The 13,026-nt window shown below is 34.9% G+C and overlaps 1 pseudogene; it reads right to left on the reverse strand.

The window, feature by feature from the left end:
• Positions 1-5,596: 5,596 nt before the first annotated feature.
• LOC117197216 (uncharacterized) lies at positions 5,597-5,766 on the reverse strand (annotated as a pseudogene).
• Between the last annotated feature and the right edge of the window lie 7,260 nt (positions 5,767-13,026).

Consider the following 13,026-nt stretch of genomic DNA (forward strand, 5'->3'; position numbering starts at 1 on the left):
ACTTGTCTTCCTTGACAGCACAAGCCACTACTTGTACCTTCTTCCTCCTTACAGTCCATGCTTTTTCTGCACCATGCACCTTCCCTCATAAGGTTCTACTAAAAGGCCACGTGGAACTGCAATTTGTTTGTAATTTCCTTACCAGAATCATTGTCTAATAGAACCTCCCCCTGCTAGCTGGAACATGACCTCTTGCCTGCTAGATCTACAGTGACTACAACATTCTTTCTACATAACTGGACTTTTGGACTTGGTCCTAAATAGCCAATTTTGCCCTGAAACGGTCATTGCTCACTCATGATATCATCCCTCCAAAAAGTATGGCTCTTTCCTTCTTCAAATATTGCTCAACACTAATCTTAACAGTACTTTTAATCTAAGAAATATATGCATTTGTTTGTATGGCAACATATTTGTCATTACATTAATACATTTTACACCCAGTGAGCTCTCAATATACATTTGTGGAAGGAAAAGGAGTTAGGAGGAAGAAGTAATGGAGGTGGGGGGGAGGCAGAGGGCAAGAGATGGAGAATGACATGAAAAGAGTTGCTCATTTAAGGTATTGTTTAAAAGGATAATTTTAAAGCAAATTTCTTGTTCCCTTAAATTTTTAATCTAGACTTTGACTTCCAAAAGACAATTATAACAATTAACTCTTTAATTATATCTATGGCCTAACAGACCAAAAAATGCAAACAAGGATAATACATGTACCACCAACCCCACCCATAAAACTTTATCTAATAACCTTGAATTCCATTTTTAAAGCCCAATCTTTTACGTAATGATTTATTTTTTTATCATTTCTAAAACTATTATTCCAGGGGGAAAATGAGACCCAAAAAGATAAATGTTAGCAATTAAAGTAGAATCTTCTATCTTATGCTAGATGGTGCATTTATAAAGCCACATAGAAAATATGAATCATCTTTATGACAACTGTTAAAAGAATCATTAGTACTAGTCTTGCATTAAGTAAGGAAATAAATTGCTTTGCTCAAAATTTATTCCAACTATTTTTTTACATATTTGCTAAAGCGAACAACACTTTAATTGCTAGAAGGGCAGCTAAGGACGCTAAACTCCTTGAAGCAAACAATTAATATGCATCACTACTATAAAACATCTAAGTGTTAGTATAATTAGACTAGACAAAATGTAGAGGCTTATTTCATTATTTTGATTGACCTGACTTGTCAAATCAAGTCACTGCCATCAAATAATACTTGATATGGACAAACAATCCCAGGCATGTGAATCCCATTTCATAACCCATTACAGTAGGGATTTTGAACAGCATAAATAAGAGAGTAGATTTTTTTTTAAAAGACATCTTATATAGCAATAACAATAATAATTTTCACAAGAGTTGCTACTTTTCAAAACCCATGACATATTAGCTTTTCATCTTTCAGCTATACAAGAATTAAACTTTTGATATATTCCTTATTCACATACTCCTTCTTTTCTCTTTAGCCAGATACCTATTAGATATTTATCTAATAATTTACATTATATCTGCTTTTGAAGAAGAGTCAAGTAAAGGAGACAAAACACAAACCAGTTCCTTATACTCTTGGATAACTGCAAAATATTGATAAAGGAGACTTATATTTACTGTTTAAAAAAAAAAAACAGTTTTGAGGGCCACAGTGGAGTTAATTCGTCAGCCTGATGGACCTCTCAAGCAACATGTATCACTATCATTTCTATATAATTGGCTCTGCTGCATCTGTTCCTGTTTAGAACTGCCTCCACATTGTCACTTTTTAATTTTTTTACAAAAATCCATCCATTCATGTCAGTCCTGTGCTTTAAAATACTGGTTAGTTCTCCATGCCTACAGAATAATTCTTTATCATGGCAATAATATTCAATAATTTGACCTTAAATGAGTTCTAAGCCCCTTATCTTACTTCTCCACCATCTTGTTCCTTTACCCAACTCGATAGGCCTCAATCACTCTGGCTTCTCTTAATTCACTATACTCTTTCATACCATTTTTTCTGTTGGAATGATCTTCACTGCCTCGCAAACTCTTATGCATCTCTCAAGGCCCAGTATAAATGTTATTTCCTCTGTGAAATCATTACCTACTACTCAAGGAAGAGGGGGTTGCTTTCTCCTCTGTTTTCCAAACGAACATTTATTCATAATTATTATATCATGCATTAAATTATTTGTTTACATGAGAGATATTGTAGTATATTGACAACAGTTTGCCATCTAGAGTCAGCCTAAGTTACCTCACCAGGTTTTTATATTAGATGATGTAGGTAAGTACTCAGTCCTTTATATGTGTTTTGCTAAATGAACAAGTGATAAAAACTTTCGCTTTCCTCTATATGAGTTGATAACTGAAGGATATCCTTCAAATATATAAAATAATTTACTTTTAAATGAAATGAAAGAAAAAAAGAAAGCACAAGGGTAATTATATGTCTTGGTTTATTTACATGTTCAATGTTTATCTCTATAAAGTAGAGATTCCATATCCTATATACAGACAGTAACGTCATAGAATTTAAAAGTATAACGTCATCCCTAATGACTTTTAAAAAGTTTATTTTTAAGTGCTAATAATGAGTCTTTCATTGGTGATCTCAAGTCTCTTTTTAAACATATTTTTGTTCAGATTTTACATTTTTAATTTTGAATGCCGTCTTTTTCGAAATCTATGGTTTTGCATAAAAGGCACGATAAGTTATAAAACTAATAAAATACGTTCTTAGCTGGAGGAATAGTTGTTATTTCAAGGAGAAACCCCACAGGTGGCACTTTAAAATGAGTAATAAAAGGAGTTTAAAAAGAGGGACAAAACAGAGGATATGAAACCAACCTGTACATCCCCTATCACTAGCGATGAATAAATAACTAAACCTAAAATAAGACCAAGGTAAGAAAATCTAAAACAAGCCATGTCCCTGAAATAAGTGGACTGAAGGGTTACATGCAGAAAGTATTACTAATTTAAATATTCAATATTTTTGGTTTCACAGATCCAGATGTAATATAATCTTCACGCAGATTCTTTGAATGTGTCTTTCATGAACAGTTTGGGAAGTTTCTACACAGAGAATTGGGGGGTGGGGGGGAGGCAAATCTAACTTGCATATACAGGATAAATACATACTTTTCCCATAAATTATATTTGGATGGGGGCACATTATTAAAGCAACATCACTTGAAACAAATATCAGAAAGCAGGTTTTGTGTTTTGCAATAATTTTACACTGACTGAAAAGCTACAAAGGTTGGATCATAATCACTGAGACCCGGAGTGGAGCAGATGGATCATTATCTAAGCGCACAGGCTAGACCAGCAGAGCTCAAGCATCTTTCTGCCCATGGAGCTTTACGGGCCTTGTTAAGTAGGTAAATTTTCTGTATTATTCATGATAAAATGTCCTCACAAACAGCATTATAAACAAGGACAAAACAGATGTGCACTTATATGTGTATATTCTCTATATACAACATTTCAAATTTATGCCTTGCAAATCATTTAGAGAAAAACTATAGTATAATTCCAGATGGCTGCTTAATTTTATCATGAAATTTATTTCAAAATCTTCAGACATTTTACCACTGATAAACTATAGTGGCAAAGATATATGTGATTGATTAAAATCGATGTTTATAGCAGGTGGTCAAATTACACAAATCTGCTTTGCTGTGAAGCTGTATTAAAAACACTGCTCATAAAACTAATCTGCCATTTTAAGGAAACAGTTCTAGCCAATCCAGTAGCTGTTGCTTTCTTAAAAAATTTGACCATGCCCTACCAATATGCTAATACCCATCTGGGACATAATCCATTAAAATAATCCAAAGATGCCAAATGAAATGATGACCAGACTCTTTCATTTGATGACCCAAAATAAGCTGAAAACATTTCTAAAGCTTTATTTTTCTCAACTATTTTATGTTAAGTTTTATATTATGTTGGAAACTTGTGAGCAAAATTTCATGCTGACCACAGAAACATCTAAATTCTCTTATACTAGGATTTGTTATATACTTAAGTAAGACTGGCGAATATTTCCCAATATGCCACCTGTCCACTATAGTTTATAGAACCCAACACTATTTACAAAGATGTCATCTAGGGGGTAAATAAATTATGCAGATGATAACAAGCAGAAAATAAATGACTCCCATTCACCATCTCATGTTTGGTAACAGTGTTGATGGGAACAATGTAGTGACAGGACTGGACATCAAGATATGTCATCTACAGCTGGCTAGTAATATGCTGACATCAGCTGTGCCACAAGCACAACCAAGTGGATCATTTTGTTAGAATTCATTACTAAAAGTAAAATTAAAGTAAAACAAATCAAAAGAAACTAAATAAAATAAATTGGTTTATATTTTAAAAGTCATAGATCTGACTTCAAGGAAATACTTATGAAATCTGGATTCCTATCAGAAACTCTGATTGTTGGGGGTAGAAAAAATGGGTGACCCGTTTTTGAATTTTTTTTTTTTTTAGTTTAAATAAATTGAATTTTTAAAAAAGAAAAAACCCAGAAACTCTAATGAAGTAATTTTTTTAAGTTTTCACAATTTCATCTCATGGAATTTTTAAAAATCTAGTTAATAAGTGTGTGTGCATAGCACTTATATATATAGCTATATATATTATTTTGGTGTATATATTTACATATATTTTTTTTTAATTAAAAAAAATTTTTTTTACATATATATTTTTTAGATGGCATTTTGGTTTTATCACTCTAGCAACAGTTGATATTGTCACAACACTTGTTGGTATAATTTGAAGTCTTTAATGTTACAGGAAAAAAAAGTGCTCTTAGGCTTGGGAAAGACGGATTGGTTATAGTCCATAGGATATGTAACCACCAAATTTATATCCAAGTACAAGATGTTTTGAAGTTTCTTTATCATTTATTTGGCTAACTCCTTCCATTGCCTGTGGGCAACTTCACATAAATTTAAATATGTATAATGTTGAGTAGGATTCTCTCTTTAAAGCTGAAAAGTTTCAATTCTCATCCATCTAAGAACTTGCAACTTTGCTCTGTCCATCAAAGGAACTCTAGCATTTCTGGTCACAGAGTGGGAAACAATTTATACTCATGATATTTCCTTGGTTCCTACAGGGTGAAGGCTCAAATCCTCTACTAGGTATTCAAGACTCTTTTTCATTCATTCATTCACCATTTATATTGAGTACAATTGCATCTGTTACAATGGAAGACTATCTACAATATACCCAATTTTATGACTCCTACTTTATTTTACACCTGGTTCATAAACACACACACACACACACACACACACACACACACACACACACATAGCACTCAACTGGACTGACCTGTCTACTCCTCCCTCAAATACACACTATTCCTTCCCATTATTGCTGTTTTCCACACACCATTTTAGGCAAGGATGACACTAACCCAAAACACACAGACTCAGAATCCCTGTCTTCAAGAAGACTGCAAGCTTCTAAGGGTAGAGACTTTCTTTGTTAAACTCTTAAAATCACTCTCTCAACAGTTCTCATTATTTCTCAATAATTACTGATTGGAAGAAGAAATACCTATAATATATAAGATTATAAGAAGCTAATTTAATACGTTGCATGGGTGCCTTTAAATGAGCTCTACATAATAAACCATGGCACTACTACATAAAAATATTTTGAGGGTTTTATGCAGCATAATATCCCTTTTATTAAACTGATAATAAGAGATACTACACTTGATCTTAGCCAAAAGACAGAGAAGCAATGTAATATCTCCTTTAAATCCAACTGAAATAACTGCTCTGAAAATTACAAAATTCATAGATTCTCACTGTTAGTGTTCATGGATTATTGTTTATTGAAAAGAGTAAAATATTCTTCAAGGCACATTTTTAAAATTCTAAATTTGCTTGATGCTATGAGTAATTATATAATCCAGCATCTCTGGTTTTAAGCCAAATCATTTCTCTATGCTTCTAAAAGTCAAATCTGTCCGATATCCCAGCATGATGAGTAACATCTATTAGTTTGGAGAGGATACACCTGCATGTGTAGTAGGTTCTGTTAAACATTCAGTATTCTCTTTGACAAATGACCAAGAGATTAGTTTATCTAGACACAGAATACCACACTCTGGAACCCAGCAGTACATTGGAATGACCATTATTCTTCCAAAGCAAGTTAACCCATCTGTCCAGAGCATACACTGGCCAGTGCTCCTGAACTATCTCTTACCCTCTTTACTTGTGTCCAATTTCTGGGCCTCAGAAGGCAAATAGAAAATTCCAACAGAGATCTGTACTACTTAAAGTCAAAATCAGGAGACATTAAGCAGGGTTTAAGAATGAAGCAAGAGACTTTAAATGAAACTCTTTAAGACATATTTCTTTTCCTTTGTTCTCTTATTAAAAGAGTAATCCATGGAAGTTATGGAGTAAGGCGAGAGAGAAAAGGACAAGGCTGCCTCCACCTTAGCCCTTTCTCCCATAGCTACTGCAGGTGGTTACTTGACCCAGACTCCCCCATGGCAACCTTACATAATGCTGTATAATTCTTATGACAAAGTCTCTTAAATCATCCAACTGCAAGACTGAAAATTTAATATAAAAAATATTCTAGAGGGACAGTGGAGTAGGTATGGGTGGGTTCCTGTGTGGGTTGGAGGAAAAATAGGTACTGTTGTAAAAAATATCCATGCAGTTTTAGGCTTAAGTCCATCCATGGAACTTCCCTCACATTTCAGTAGGCCATTCTGCCATTCCAAATCTCTGACAACAACTAATCTACAGTCAGCAATGTGTAAGAAATCAGATGGCAGTTACGTTTGGTGAGGAAGGAGGTACACAGTAACTGAGCAGAGAAGTTTGGGGTGCCAGTCATGTTGTGTTTCTCGATTTGGGTGTTTGTTACACCAGCATGTTCACTTTGTGGGAGTTCATCAAGCTTTTCACTTATGATTTGTGCAATTTACATGATATATATTTTTAAATTTTCTAAAAATGATAAAATTAAATCTGCTACCAAGTTAAAAATCTAACACTTTCCCTACTGTCAAATGACTTCGAGCCTTCTCAATTTCACATTTTATTTGCCAGTACAGAAATGGCCTTCATGCTAAGTCCTGAGAAGAAAAAATGATTCAACAACTTGAAAATTAATAAAGAAAATATGATACTTTCTGTCATATGTCAGATACTTTCTGAAAATATGATACTTTGATATACAAATGATGTATATCATCTAATATAATTAATGTCTACAGCTATGAATCTATTTATTTTTCTTTAAACCACCAGAATAGTACTATAATATCCCAGTATCTCATAAAAAATTCCCCTCCAGGGACAGAACTCAACTTTGGATATCACCATGACTTTTCACTGGGGGCTGTTTCTTTCTCTTATTCACTTCTTTGAAGTTTAGCAAGAACCAGTGTTTAGCATCCATGATCCTCTGCAACACTAGCCATGCTACATGGAAAGAAGAAGGCAATAAGGCAACAATTTCTACACTAGTATTCCAGCCTAGAAAGTAAAAGTGTCATTTTGTTCCTTTCCCTTTGCAGCATCCTGGGCTCTACTAAAGTGTATTGTTAGTGATCTCTCTTTCAAATACCAGTTTTTCATAGCTATTCACTACAGAAGAAATTCTAGTTTAAGATAAGTCCACCTTGTTCCCTAACAAGGGAAGGAAGTATTTATTATTACGCCATCAGCATAAGAGAGATGACCCATGGCAGCTATTTGTATAGCATGCCTGGTTGGCTGGCCGCTCATGCCTGCCTTCACTGCCCTCTTTTAAGGGTAAAGCAAGACAGAAAGGAAGTGGATTCTGGATAGAATACTCAGCATTTGAAATATAGAAGCACCCAAGCTCCTCTATGGGTATGGAAGTAAAACATATTTTATTACCTAGGACTGTTTCAGTTGTGAGTAACAGAAAAAGGCAAGTCATGGTGGCTCGTGCGAAACAAAGGGGGTAGGATAATCTATAGGCTTAAGAAACTGAACATTCAAAAGGCTCTAGATCCAGTGCCTCGAACTATATTGGTCTCTCTTCTTCTCTCAGGTCTGCTTTTCTCTGCGTGGGCTTCTTTCAGTCAAGCTTACCCAGGGAGTAACAAAATAGCTGCTAGCAGCTCCAGGCTACATTTTCTACTTTCAGCAACCACAGTGGAAAGACCTCCTCCTTTTCAATAGTTCAACCCTAGGATTGTTCTGCAAGGTGTGATTCCCACCCTCCCCTGAAAACCATGCTCTGTAGGCACAGGAATTGAATAAAGTCATTGTCTAGGCCTGGATCATAGTCATGTAAGGGTCTGGGTGGGTGCTCATCCCTTTCAAAATATAAACCCTAAAACTGGGAGCAGGGTGAAAAAAAAAATTTAAGAGAGGTAATGGGTTCTAGTGAGCAAAAGTAGATATTCAGTAGTAGGTATATTCAGATGAGTATCTTAAAATAAAATGTCAACTTCCTAAGGACAGTGGAAAAAAACACTATGTCAATTTACAAATAATCAAAGCTTTGTTCAGTGTCTTGTGTCAGTCTGAATTAATGTTCCTAGTTCCCATTGTCTCTGACAAAGACACTAGTCTGCCTCTCCAAGAAGTCTCCTCTGAAGACAGAGTCCCATCTTTCCCTCTTATTAAACTATCTACTTAAGCCCTTTCACACTCAGCCTGTATCTTTCATCCAACTTTAATTCTACTACCATTTAAAATATCCTCCATCATTATCTCTTCTGAACTTTCTCTAAAGCCAAAGGAGTGCTATATAGAATACAAAAGACAAGACATGATCTGTATACAAGTTTACACTTCAGATAAAATTAAGGAAGGAAGTATATATATAATTTCAAAAGAATAAACTCATTCTTCCCAGGGGTCTATTAGTTAAGATACTAGAATGACATGATAATAAGATGGGCTGTTGACATCCTGTGCTAGTACTATATTAAGAAGAGACTTGGAAAAAGGAAAATCTTTGAAAATGTATCTAAAAGCAGCCTGCCAAATAGATGTTTTCCACAGAGCTTACAAAGGAAAGATTGTGGCCTCTTCTTCACAGATTTTTAAGAACCAAGAGAGATGTTTTAGGTTAGTTTGAATGGTATTGGGCCTGGAGTCAGGAAAATAGACTATATATAAGGCTTCCCAGGCTATAAATTCGGGGACAGTCAAACCACTCAAAGGATAATCTACAAATCAATTGTTATATGAGACATTCAGGAACAGGCTAAGTAAAAAACTTAAAGACAAATTGCAGGGTAAAATCCTGGACTGCTAGAAGATGGAGTCTTTTACCCAATTTTACCTGTTGTTCTCGCTATTTTACTAGTTGTTATATGGTAGATTCTCTCTGAGAAAAAAAATAACGTTCAGTATCAAGTATTGTGAAAATAAAATGCCCCATAAAATCTGTATGATGGTATCCTTATTTCTTTAGGGATCTGAACATTCTAAACTTTCAGGCTTTGGTGTGGTTTTCTAAATAAATGGTTTTCTAACCCTTTAAGACTGCTTCATGAAGATCTAGATTTCATTTTTCCTCTTGAAGGTTACAATTTTTTTTTTTTTTTTTTTTTTTGCGGTACGCGGGCCTCTCACTGTTGTGGCCTCTCCCGTTGCGGAGCACAGGCTCCGGATGCGCAGGCTCAGCGGCCATGGCTCACGGGCCCAGCCGCTCTGCGGCATGTGGGATCTTCCCGGACCGGGGCACGAACCCGTGTCCACTGCATCGGCAGGCGGACGCTCAACCACTGCGCCACCAGGGAAGCCCCTAAGGTTACAATTTTTATATTAATCTTTCTGCCAAATTTCTGTTGATTTCCACTTTTACTTATCAATATAAATAATATATATTATATAATAATATATATTATATAAATTTATAATAAATATATTATATATAATATATATAATATTATATAAATTATATAAACAAAAATCAATATAAAATATTCTGTAAGTAAGCTTCTTGCTTTAGAATCTTGAACTCTTCAAACAAAATATGGTAAAAACAAAAATAACAGAACAGTATTGCCAGTAATTAACTAGTGAAAGATAAATAGAAAATTCTTATTTGTACAAATGATACATATGAAAGAATGCACAAAGCTAAGTCATAACAGGCAGTTTATCATTCCTCCAAAGCTACGCCTTTTTTTATTCCCTTCTTCTGATAAGAAAGAAGCTTTAGGGGAGACATTGTGTTCAACTAGACGAATGTTGTTTGAATGTTGTTTAAATGTTTTTCATGCAATACAGGCCTTTTATGTAAACGTTGTTTGGAAATGTGCTAAAAGTTTTCTTACAAGAAATTTAACTTAGCTCTGTTTCTAAAAATACTGTCTGAAAGTGGAATCCAATCTCAAAATTCAAGAGAATTACTTGTTACTGCTTTGATACAGGTGGGAAAAAAAAACAACCTCAATTTCAGTTTTAGCTCAGATTATAATATAAAGGAATCTCACTACATTCTTTTAATTTGAGATCATTTCCACAACATATCGGCTTAAAAAATTCCTGCCTTTGCCACCAATCTCCTTGGCTTGTTTGTTTCTTCTGTCCTATTAACAGCTATTAATGGAGATAGACATTTAATCAACATTGGGAACTTCAATCAAAATCTTTAAAATAATTGAAAGAAATTAAAGCATATGTGCTTTTTACTTGATTATTTCAATCCATTTTATTTGTGGCTAGTCTTTTCTGTTACATTTACTTTTTCATTTCAATCAGCTTCAATATAAGTATGGATATTGAGTTACTTATATTACTTTAAAAAATATAAAATCTACCCAGGCACTTTACTAGTTTCTTTACTAGTAGAAAAGCCATTCAATAATTCTGTGAGCTAATATTTATTGTCTCCATTTTACAGATGACATAACTGAGACTAATAAAGTAATTATTTGGTCCAATCTATATCCAAGTCTCTATAGTTTCAAAGTATTGCTACTTTGTTTGAGATTCTAAAGCAAAACAATAAAAAATTTGAATGCTTTTAAAATGTGAGAGGCATTACTAATCACATTAAGTTAAAATAACTGTTAAAATTTCACTTGTCTCAAAAACTGCATCCCCTTTTAGGTGTCATCTCAACTTGCTGTGTTTTTTCCTTAACACTCCTCCCCACTTTTCTCATCTCTTGGTACCTTTCTTTTCATAATGATTTATACTTTGCTTCACCTTCTGTAATGCTATATTTTCAAAAACTCATCTTTACCCATTCTAATCTTTCCTTTCTTCTTGAACATCTTTCATCCCCAAATGCCAAATTTCTTCCCATTATAATTTATATATATTATCACTTGGTTAGACTTGACCCTATTTGTCACATTTTTTAAGAAGCCACAGATAATATCCACGTATTCATGTTGTAGTGCTCTGTCACCAAGATAAAAGTTATAGTTCACAACTTCTTTAAGTCTGGTGTTTGCGGTTTATGTTGGTGCAGTACTGTGTACGCATAACCAAAAATCAATAGGAAGTTAATGGAAAGCAAATATCATAGGGAGAATCAGGCACTATACTTAATGTACTCATACAGCAAGAGAGAAAACATTTCAAGCAAATGGATAAAAACAGTTTGGAAAGTTGAAGAAAAATGGATCACTTGTTGCTTGGTGTTTTTTTTTGCGGTACGCGGGCCTCTCACTGTTGTGGCCTCTCCCGTTGCGGAGCACAGGCTCAGGACTCGCAGGCTCAGCGGCCATGGCTCACGGACCCAACTGCTCCGCGGCATGTGGGATCCTCCCGGACCAGGGCACGAACCCGTGTCCCCTGCATCAGCAGGCGGACTCTCAACCACTGCACCACCAGGGAAGCCCAGATCACTTGTTTTATATGATGCTTACCTTTAGGGAATCTATAACTTGGCCTTAGGTTCAGTATGCTTTCACTCTCTCATCCTATAAAAAATGTCTATTTGGAACACCTTGAGGGAAACACCCAGATTAAGATGGTTCACCAGGGTGTGCTAGGAGGTTCATGTATCTTCTTATTCTCAGAATTCTAAGAAATGAACTCTCAAAGGCTTGAGTAGCTCTCAAAAGATAGATGTAATGAATAGCTAAAATAGAAAAAGCCAAGTTCTAAGTTGCTCCAGCCACTGACACCTCTATCCAGGGAGGTAGAATAACTCCAGCCTCCTGAATATTCCTGTTGACCAAAATGCTGCCCTTTAGAAAATTAAGAATTGGGTTCTAATAGAAAAGGCAATTTTAAATTATAATATTAATTAGTTATAAGCATTTCCTGAGCACTTCATTTATGCTCCATATGTACCCACCTTGGTGTTACATATCTCAATTATTCATTCACTGATTTATAAAAGAGGAGGTTGCATAGCACAGTGGTTAAGACTATAGGCTTTGGAGTCAGACCGAGTTTGATTCAAAACTGCCTTCAGCCTTCTGCTGTAAAAGTCTAATGCATAAAATTGTGTGAGAACAACAACAAAAAGAATATAGAGTATTTAACCAACTATTTTGTGTACAGTATGTGGACAATAATGTAACCTAGTGTTATTATTTCTATCTGACAGTCATATTAAGTTTCCTGTTACCACTGTAACAAACTACCACAAATTTAGTGACTTAAAGCCAAGCTGATTTATTATCTTAGAGTTCTGGAGGTCAGAAATTCGAAATGGGTCTCAGTAGCCTAAAATCAAGGTGTCGGCAGGACTGCATTACACCTGAGGCTCTAGTGGAGAGTCTGTTTTCTTGCCTTTGTCAGCTTCTAGAGGCTGCCTACATTCCTTGGCCCATAGTCCTCTTTCCTTTTCATAGCCAGTAATAGTCTGGCTAGTTTCTCAAATCAAATCACTCTGACTCTAATCCTTTTGCTTTCCTCTTCCACATTTAAGGGCCTTTGTGGTTACTTTGTACCCACCCCGAAAATACAGGATAATTTCCGTATTCTAAAGTCAGTTGGTTAGTAGCCTTAATTCTAACACCCCCTTGCCATGAAATTATGCCAATTTAATTTATTCACAGACTTGAAGATTAGCAGGTAGATATC

Source organism: Orcinus orca, chromosome 12 (genome assembly GCF_937001465.1).
Source record: "Orcinus orca chromosome 12, mOrcOrc1.1, whole genome shotgun sequence".
NCBI lineage: Eukaryota > Metazoa > Chordata > Mammalia > Artiodactyla > Delphinidae > Orcinus > Orcinus orca.